Raw genomic sequence first — 9,419 nt, forward strand, 5'->3', positions numbered from 1 at the left:
GAGGGGAGGGGAGGGGAGGGGCGATAGTAGAGGATAAGAAAGGCAGCAGAATACAACAGACACTAGTATGGCAATATGTAAATCAATGGATGTGTAACTGATGTGATTCTGCAATCTGTATACGGGGTAAAAATGGGAGTTCATAACCCACTTGAATCAAAGTGTGAAATATGATATATCAAGAACTATGTAATGTTTTGAACAACCAACAATAAAAATTAAAAAAAAAATTGGGAGCAATCTCGCCACAAAGCCATGAAAAGATAATTTCGGCTTTATTACAAATTACTGCAAATTCTGAACCTGCTTGGAATGCCTGCCCGTGCCTTGAACTCACCCATGCCTGGCTCTCTGACCAGATAGCAGCCCTCTCTGAAACTTTAGTGACACCTCATAAATATCGGCCTTCCCTGGCCAGACAACGACCCTCTCTGAGGCTCTAATGGTACTCATAAATTCTGATGTTGGGGCAGCAAAAAATGTAAACTACCATTAGTGTGATGCTTATCAGAGTTCTGTTATCTGTAACACCCCTTTGTGTAACTTTCTGGGCTATAAAGCTGGGCTTCAGGAAAGCTGGGGTGCTGTCTTGTTCCCGCCGTTTTGGGAGGGAAAGGCAGCCCGGCCGGTCGAAATAATAAGCTTGCTTTAATTTGATTTTAATTGGAGTCAGTGGTCTTTTCTTGCGTCCTGGTCTAACAGCACCACTACTATGGAAACTGGTATGGCAGTTTCTTAAACAATCAAAATTAGCATCATCATATGTGGACAGGGGTGTAGCTTAGTGGTAGAGCATGTGCCTAGCATGTGTGAGGCCCTGGGATCAATCCTCAGTACCACACACACAAAAAAGAATTACTGTATGATTGAGCAATTTTACTTTTCAGTTCTTACTCAGAAGAATTCAAAGCTGTGACATAAATAAACACCTGTATACTGTGTTCATAGCACCATTTACAATAGCCAGTATGCAGAAGCAACCCCATATGTCCACCAATAAATGAATAGATAAAGAAAATATTGTATGTATATACAATGGAATATTTTAGAAAGAAGAAAATTCTATTATGTGTCATAAATAGATGAGCCTTGAAGATATTATGCTAAGTGAATAAGCCAGCCACAAAAAGACAAATACTATAAGATTTCACATACAGGAGGTACCCGGAAGAATCAATCCATAGAGACTAAAAGTAGATCGGGGTTGCCAGGGTTTAGGAGAGGGAAGGATGAGGAGTTATTGTTTAATTGGTATAGTTTTGGCTTGGGAAAATGTTCTAGAGATGGATGGTGGTAGTTGCTGCCTAACAGTGTGAATGTACTTAATGCCACTGATTTACATACTTAAAGTGGTTAAAATGGTAAACTTTATGTCACATGTATTTTAGAATAAAAATGGTTAAAATATTCTGCAAGACAGCATTTTTATATGCATGCCTTTATATACTCAGAAACCAATTTATATACTTGAAACAAAATCCAAATCAAGAGATTTTTTTGCTCAAGAATTTTGTTCTTATTTTGAAATTCTATGCTTTTAAAAATGCTTTAACACACACACACACAAAACAAACAAACAAACAAAAAAACTGGAAAGAATAACATGCAGAAAGCTCCCTAGTTCCCTTCACTCAAAGTTAGCACCTCAATATATAATACTTTGTATAAGTGATTAAACCATCACTCTGATTATTGAATACTATTTGTATTTGTCTTCCTGGTTCCAATGATTTGAAAAGTGAACCATGAACTTTTTTTTTTTTTTTTTGGTATCAGGGATTGAACCCAGGGCCACTTAACCACTGAGCCTCATCCCTAACACTTTTTATTTTTTATTTTGAAACAAGGTCTCCCTAAGTTGCTTAGGGCTTCACTAAGTTGCTGAGGCTGGCTTTGAGTTTTCGATCTTCTTGCCTCAGCCTCCCTAGTCATGGGATTGCAGGTGTGCACAATCACTCCCGGTTTGAACTTTTTATATTTGTGAACAGAACTGAATAGGCAAAGGCTTAGAAAACCTGCCTGTTACAACCCCTACAAAAGTAGCAGCATGTACAAGCCAGAGGCTTGTTTATCTATAAACTGCCAGTTAGTAAATACAGTCCTTCTGAGAAATGCATTGTTAGATGATTTCAATAGTAAATACAGGTGTTCTGAGAGATGCATTGCCAGGTGATTTCATCATTGTGCAAATATCCGAGAGTGAGCTTACACAAACCTTGGTGGTATAGTGCACTGCATGCCAAGGCTATCTGGTATATTCCACTGCTTCTAGGCTACAAACTTTTATAACATGTTAACCAATTGTGACACAATGGTAAATATTTATGTATCTAAACCATTGCTAAATATAGTAAAAATACTTGGGGATAGGAATTCTTCAACTCCATTACAATGTTAATGGACTGCCATCATAAATGCGGTCTATCACTGACCAAAGTGTCATTATGCAGTGTTTGACTTTCAGGCTTTGTGGGCCACATTAGACCTCCCGAATATGTCTTCCAGTGTTTTTTTTTTTTTTTTTCCATCAGTTAGCTTTTGGGACGATACAAAAAGATTCTGTAATTTTTTTTAAGCTGCAAACTATAATTTTCTGACCTCTATTAAACCATAAGGCCCTTCTGCCACCCAGCCATAACTCACAGACAGATGTGGGCATCTGATTAAGTTTAGCTAAACCTTAGGGTGGCTAACAATCTCTGTTTGGGCCTGACTCACATAGTATGAGTGGAGCCTGTCAGGTCTATTTCTTGAAGCTCTGACAAGTAAAATTTAGAAGTGAGCAACCCCAGGAGAAACAGAATTGGGTCCTGTGTGGGAAATGAAGAGGCCTTCTCCTACAGCAGCCTCGGTTCCAATCCCAGCATATACATAAAATAAACCATTATTTTTTTCTCAAGGCAATTTATGTTTGTAACTAGAAAAAACTAAATTATTCTCATCTATTACAAATGTAAGTTGATGTAAACCTTTGGAAGACGTTCTGGCAATACCTAGAAAGTTAAATATGGGATATCCATGATCTAGCCATTCCACTCTCAGATACTTTTCTTAGGGAAATTCTTTTGTGCATCATGACTTGTACAAAAATGTTCACAGTGTGTGGCTAAGTGTTCACAGCAGAGTGTTAACCCGATAAAATCCTCACTCCAACACTTATACAGCTGTGTGACCTCAGACAAGTCACTTTGTTCTCTGTGCTGCATGTTCATCATCTGTGGAATGAGGGTAATTATTTAATTCTCACAAGGTTGTGGAGATTAAATAAGTTAAAATATGGAGAGTTCCAGATGCTGTCTATTTTAGTTTTTATGACTCTCATTCGTTTGGGGGGAGGGTGGGGTATACCGGGGACTGAACTCAGCGGCACTTGACCACTGAGCCACATCATCAGCCCTATTTTGTATTTTATTTAGAGACAGGATCTCACTGAGTTGCTTAGCCCCTCACTTTTGCTGAGGTTGGCTTTGAACTCATGATCCTCCTGCCTCAGCCCCCACAGGTGCTGGGATTACAGGCCTGCGCCACTGCGCCACTGCGCCCAGCTACAACTCTCATTCTTAATAGCAGCAATTATTCATAATAGTTTAGACAAAAAAAAAAAAAAGAAAAAGAAAATAGAAATCAGAACTGAGCCTAACAAACCTGTGCAAAAATCAGAAACGGAGAGCATTTTACCCAAGGGAACACAAGTTGGAGAGGCTAGAAAGTCCCCAGCTCTCCCCAACCCTGAGGGTCTTGCAGCTTGCAGGGGCTATCAAGGCCAGCTATAGTGGATCAGGAAGCCACAAGGGTGGGTGTGAGTGATACCGCCTGTTATCAGTGTCCTGCTTCTTCACATGTTGAACTTCGAACATTAGAGAAACACTCTAAGGCAAGCATATAAAGCAGGGTTTATTTAAAAAGGAGTAACATAGATTTCTCCCTGGAGAGGGAAGGGGGCCCTAGCTGGTATCCTGGAATCCCAAGAAGCGAGCTGTTCTGCCCTTTTTATGTCTTAGGCTTCTTTTTTTCTCTAGCCCTCTTCTCCTTATCTCTCTCCTTCCTGCATGCATGACTAAGCCTAGGAAATGCTCCTGGGCTGGCCAAAAGGTGGGAAACAGGTGGACTGAAGGGGGAAGAGCAGGATGGAGCAGCCAAGGCCACATTAATTAACAACCTTATGGCTTCCTGTAAGGAGAGGCAATTCCTGGGACAGGTTACCCTGGCAACAGGCTAGAGGAAGGGCTCTGAAGGAATTAACATTTCAGTCCTTCAGGGGACAGTCTCCAACTTCCCGGACTCACTCAAAATTGTCTTCCTCGATCTGGCCTGACTCAATTTACCTATCTATACTGACTGCCGGGGTCTAATTCTGGCTTCATGAGGGCATTAGGCTCTCTCAACTTGCCTGGCTACCCAGTCCCTGGGACAGCCCAAGCTGGCACCAGTCTGGCACCCACTGGGGCCCTCTGGTCCCCCAGTCCCCAGGTTCCCTGAAACCTGGGTTCCTGACCTAACCCACTGCTCCACCTGCTAGGCCCATAGCCAAGCCTGCCAGGCTACCGCTTTGCCACAAGGCCCACGTTTCGCTGAAGGCCCTCAAGGCCCATTGCCTGACCCTCATCTGCTTGGCCCAGGCCATCTAGGCCCACCAGACACAACTAGCCACTTTACCACCTGGCCGTAGCCCGGACTTCCTGGCCCACCACTTTGAAGCCAGGCCCTTCTGACCCAGCCAGTTGCTTTGTCATGGGCCTGCCCAGTCTAGGCCGGCTAGGTCCACCCCAAAAGCCATTATACTGCCTGGCCCAGACAGCCACTTCCCAGGCTGCAGAGCTTGCTGCCAGGCAACCTGCCCAGCCAGTGGCCTGTCCACCCACGCCAATCTCCCAAGAAAGGAAGTTGGGACATTTTAAACCCCAACCTTCAACTTGATGAGTAACATAATAAAAAGGGTGGACTCCACAGTCCATTCCTACTCCGTGTTCCCACGCTTAGTTCAGACCTCAAGAAGAAACAAGATCAGTTGGACACAGACAACAAACACATACTCATTGACTATTTTGTCCACCATAGTGGAAAGGACTGACTTTTCACCAAGATTCTTTCCCCTCACCTTTAAATTTTTTTTTTTTGGCTGCCGTTGTTTTGCCTTTTGTTTTTGTTTCTCTATATTTGGTTTTTGCTTTATTTGAATAGGTATTGATTGATTCAAGGATTCCAATGCATATACATATTCATTTCTCTCTCCTCATTTCTAGTCTTTTTTTTTTTTTGAAAGTGTTATTTTCCCATGCTCTGTATTTTGAGGGTTAGGGTTCTTGATTATCATATTTTGATTTTGTTTTGTGTAGTCTTTGCCTCTACTTTATCTCCATTGTCTTCTGCTTTCTTTTTTCTTTTCTTTTTCTTTGAGAGAGAGAGAGAGAGAGATTTTTTTAATCTTTATTTTTTAGTTTTTGGCGGACACAACATCTTTGTTTGTATGTGATGCTGAGGATTGAACCTGGGCCGCACGCATGCCAGGCGAGCGTGTTACCGCTTGAGCCACATCCCCAGCCCTCTCTTTTTTCTTTTGCTGACAGCTGAATTCCATTCTCTCTTTCCTCCTTTATATTCTTCTATTTTTTCCTTCCCCTTTCTCATTAACAACATATCCTAAGTTACCACTATATCTTCCCCATTCACCCTTTGAGATTGAAAATACATTTATACCTTCCTATCTCTTCTTCTTTCCTCATACTCAACTCTATCCTTAACACCTCTTAATATTAATTGATGTGTATAATGTCTGCCCCTATCACCAATGTTACAACAATAATTAACAAAGTGGAAGTCATAGATAACATCTATTGTTTGATTTTATGGCAGACATTATTCATGATTATTTACTGCTTTTACTGATGGAAATTGCTGATCCTATTATTTCTACATATTGTACCAATTAGCACTGTGGATAACAAAATAGAAACTAAGTACCTAGTCAATTGCTGTACATTGTTTGCACAGATTTTTGTTATCATTGGGCTCTCCCTGCAATCTGTGAGGTACTAGTAACACAGAAGGTAGTGACTCTATAGCTTCAGATCCATCCAGATAACTGGGTAGACACAGAAAACAATATGCAAAAGTAAGGGAACAAATCATCCAAAATAACACAGAATACCTCAACAACAGACTCCATTGACACCATAGTAGAGGAAATGTTAGAGATGGAATTCAGAAAGTTCATGGTTAAACTGATCTACAAAGTAAAAGATGAGATAAGAATTGAAATTAGAGAGAAAATACAAGAAATGAAAGATCACTTCAATACGGAGATAAAGATCCTGAAGAAAAATCATTCAGAAATCCTTGAAATGAAGGAATTAATAAACCAAATTAAAAATTTATTGGAAAACTCACCAGTAGATTAGATCACTTGGAAAACAGAGTTTCAGGCAATGAAGACAAAATATATAATCTTGAAAATAAAGTTGACCAGGGAGAAAAGATGTTAAGAGATTATGAACAGAACTTCCAAGAAATATGGCATAACATGAAAAGACCAAACTTAAGATTTATCAGGATAGATGAAAGCTTGGAGATATAAACCAAAGGAATGAACAATCTTTTCAATGAAATAATATCTGAAAATTTCCCAAACCTTAAGGTTTTTAAGGATGAAATGGAAAATCAAACATAGGAGGCATATGAGACCCCAAATACACAAGATCACAACAGACTTACTCCAAGGCACATTATTATGAAAATGTCTAACATACAGAATAAGGATTTTAAGGGCTGCCAGAGAAAAATGACAGGCCATATTTAGAGGGAAACTAATCTGTATCTCAGCTGATTTCTCAACTCAGACCCTCAAAGCTAGGGGGTCTTTGAATAATATATACTGAGCCCTGAAAGAAAATGGATGCCAACCAAGAATACTAAACCCAAAAAATTAAGCTTCAGAATTTATGAAAACCTTTCATAATAAACAAAAGTTAAAAGAATTCACAACTAGAAAACCTGCTGTACTAAACATACTCAATAAAATATTTCATGAAGAAGAAATGAAAAAAAAGTGAGAACCAGAAAAGGAAGGAACTATACTAGAAGAATAGTCATTGAAGAAGAAACAAATTCAAAGTAAAAACCAGAAATAGATCAAAATGACAGGGAATAAAAATAATATCTCTATTAATAATATTGATCATAAATGACTTAAACTCATTGATCAAAAAACATAGACTGGCAGATTGGATTAAAAAATAAAACCCAACAAAAATGTGCTGTCTCCTTTGACTGATGGTAAAATGATGGGAAAAACCATATTATTCATTATTATTTATATAAACAAGTATGGTAAAATGATGGGAAAAACCATATTATTCATTATTATTTATATAAACAAGTAGGAGATTCTATCCTCATATCAGATAAAGAGGAATTCAAGGCAAAGTTAATCAGAAGGGACCAAGAGGGTCATTTTATACTGCTTACTATCAACAAGACATAATAACGATAAATATTTATGCCCCAAACAGTAGAGCATCTATAAATAAACTCTTCTCAATTTCAAGAATCAAATAGACCACAACACATAATACTGGGTGACTTCAATATGCCTTTCTAATCACTGGCTAGATCCTCCAAACAAAAACTAAATAAAGAAGCTATAGAACTAATGAATACAACAAATAATTAGACTTAACAGACATATGGAATATTTTATCCAACAATGACTTAATACATTTGCTTTTCAGCAGCACATAAATCCTTCTCTAAACATTTTTAGGTCACAAAGCAACTCTTAACAAATACAAAAAAAACCCTTGCATTCTGTTAGATCATAATGGAATAAAATTAGAAACCAATGATAAAATAAAAAATAGAAGCTACACTAACACCTGAAGACTAAATAATATGCTATTGAATGACTAGATGGCTGAAGAAATCAGGGATGAAATAAAAAAATGCTTATAGGTCAATTAGAGTATCAATACAACATATCAAAATCTCTGGGACAATATGAAGGTAGTTCTAAGAGGGAAGTTTTTTGCATTGACATTATTCATTAAAAGAATAGAAATCCACCAAATAAATAACCTAACATTATATCTCAAAGCCCTAGAAAAGGAACAAATCAGCACCAAAAGCAGTAGAAGACAGAAAACAATTAAAACTAGAGCTTAAATCATGAGGTTGAAACAAACAAAACAATTTGAAAAATCAATGAAACAAAAGTTTGTTATTTGAAAATTGATAAACTCTTGCCCAAGCTAATGAAAAAAAGAGAAAAAACCTCAAATTACTAAAGTTCATGACGAAAAATGAAGTATCATCACAGACACAACTTGCCGCAGTCCGGCTGCAGCAAAATAACCGGGGGGTGACGAATAACTTGTGTACATTGATACAGCAGGAGTAGGAGCCGTTTATTGCAGGACAGGAGCAGTATTTATACATTCCACACAGCTTATCTAATTAGCATAAACTAGATACATCAGTCAACCAATAAGGAATCTCCACACTTAATGGCTTGCTTTTGTTACTTCTCAAACCACTCCCTCTGGCATTTTGCCAGGCACCATCCAGACTTGTTTACGAACTCTAACATTTCCCTGGCAAAATGCCAGGTGTTATTTTGACTTGTTTACAGACTCTAACAACAACTAAAATATAGATGATAATCAGAAACTACATTGAAAATCTCTACTCTGATAAAATAGAAAATCATGAAGACATTGATTTCTAAGACATATAACCTACCCAAATTGAATCAGGAGGACATGGAAAATTTAAATAGATCAATTTCAAGCAATGGAATTGAAGATGCTATCAAAAGCCTACCAATAAAAAACAGCCTAGGACCAGATGGATTCTCAATTGAGTTCTACAGGACTTTCAAAGAAGAACTAACACCAATACTCCTCAAATTATTCCATGAAATAGAAGAGGAGGCAATCCTTCCCAAACTCATTCTATGAAGATAGTATCACCCTGATACCAAAACCAGACAAAGACACAATGAGGAAAGAAAACTTCAAACCAATATCCCTGATAAGCATAGATGCAAAAATTATTAATAAATAACTGGCAAATCACCTACAAAAACATAAGAAGATAGTGCACCATGATGGAGAGGGGTTCATCCTAGGGATGCAAGTTTGGTTTAACATATAGAAATCAATGAGCATAATTCATATCAATAGACTAGAGACAAGAATCATGATTATCTCAATGGATGCAGAAAAAGTATTTGACAAAGTTCAGTATTCATTCATGCTCAAAACACTAGAAAAACTAGGGGTAGTAGGAATATACCTCAACACTATAAAAGCTACATATGCTAAACCACAGGCCAACATCATTTTAAATGGAGAAAAATTGAAAGAATTACCTCTGAAAACTGGAACAAGACAGAGATGCCCTCTTTCACCATTTCTACTCAACAT

This window comes from Marmota marmota, unplaced genomic scaffold, assembly GCF_001458135.2.
Source record: "Marmota marmota marmota unplaced genomic scaffold, marMar, whole genome shotgun sequence".
Taxonomy (NCBI): Eukaryota; Metazoa; Chordata; class Mammalia; order Rodentia; family Sciuridae; genus Marmota; species Marmota marmota.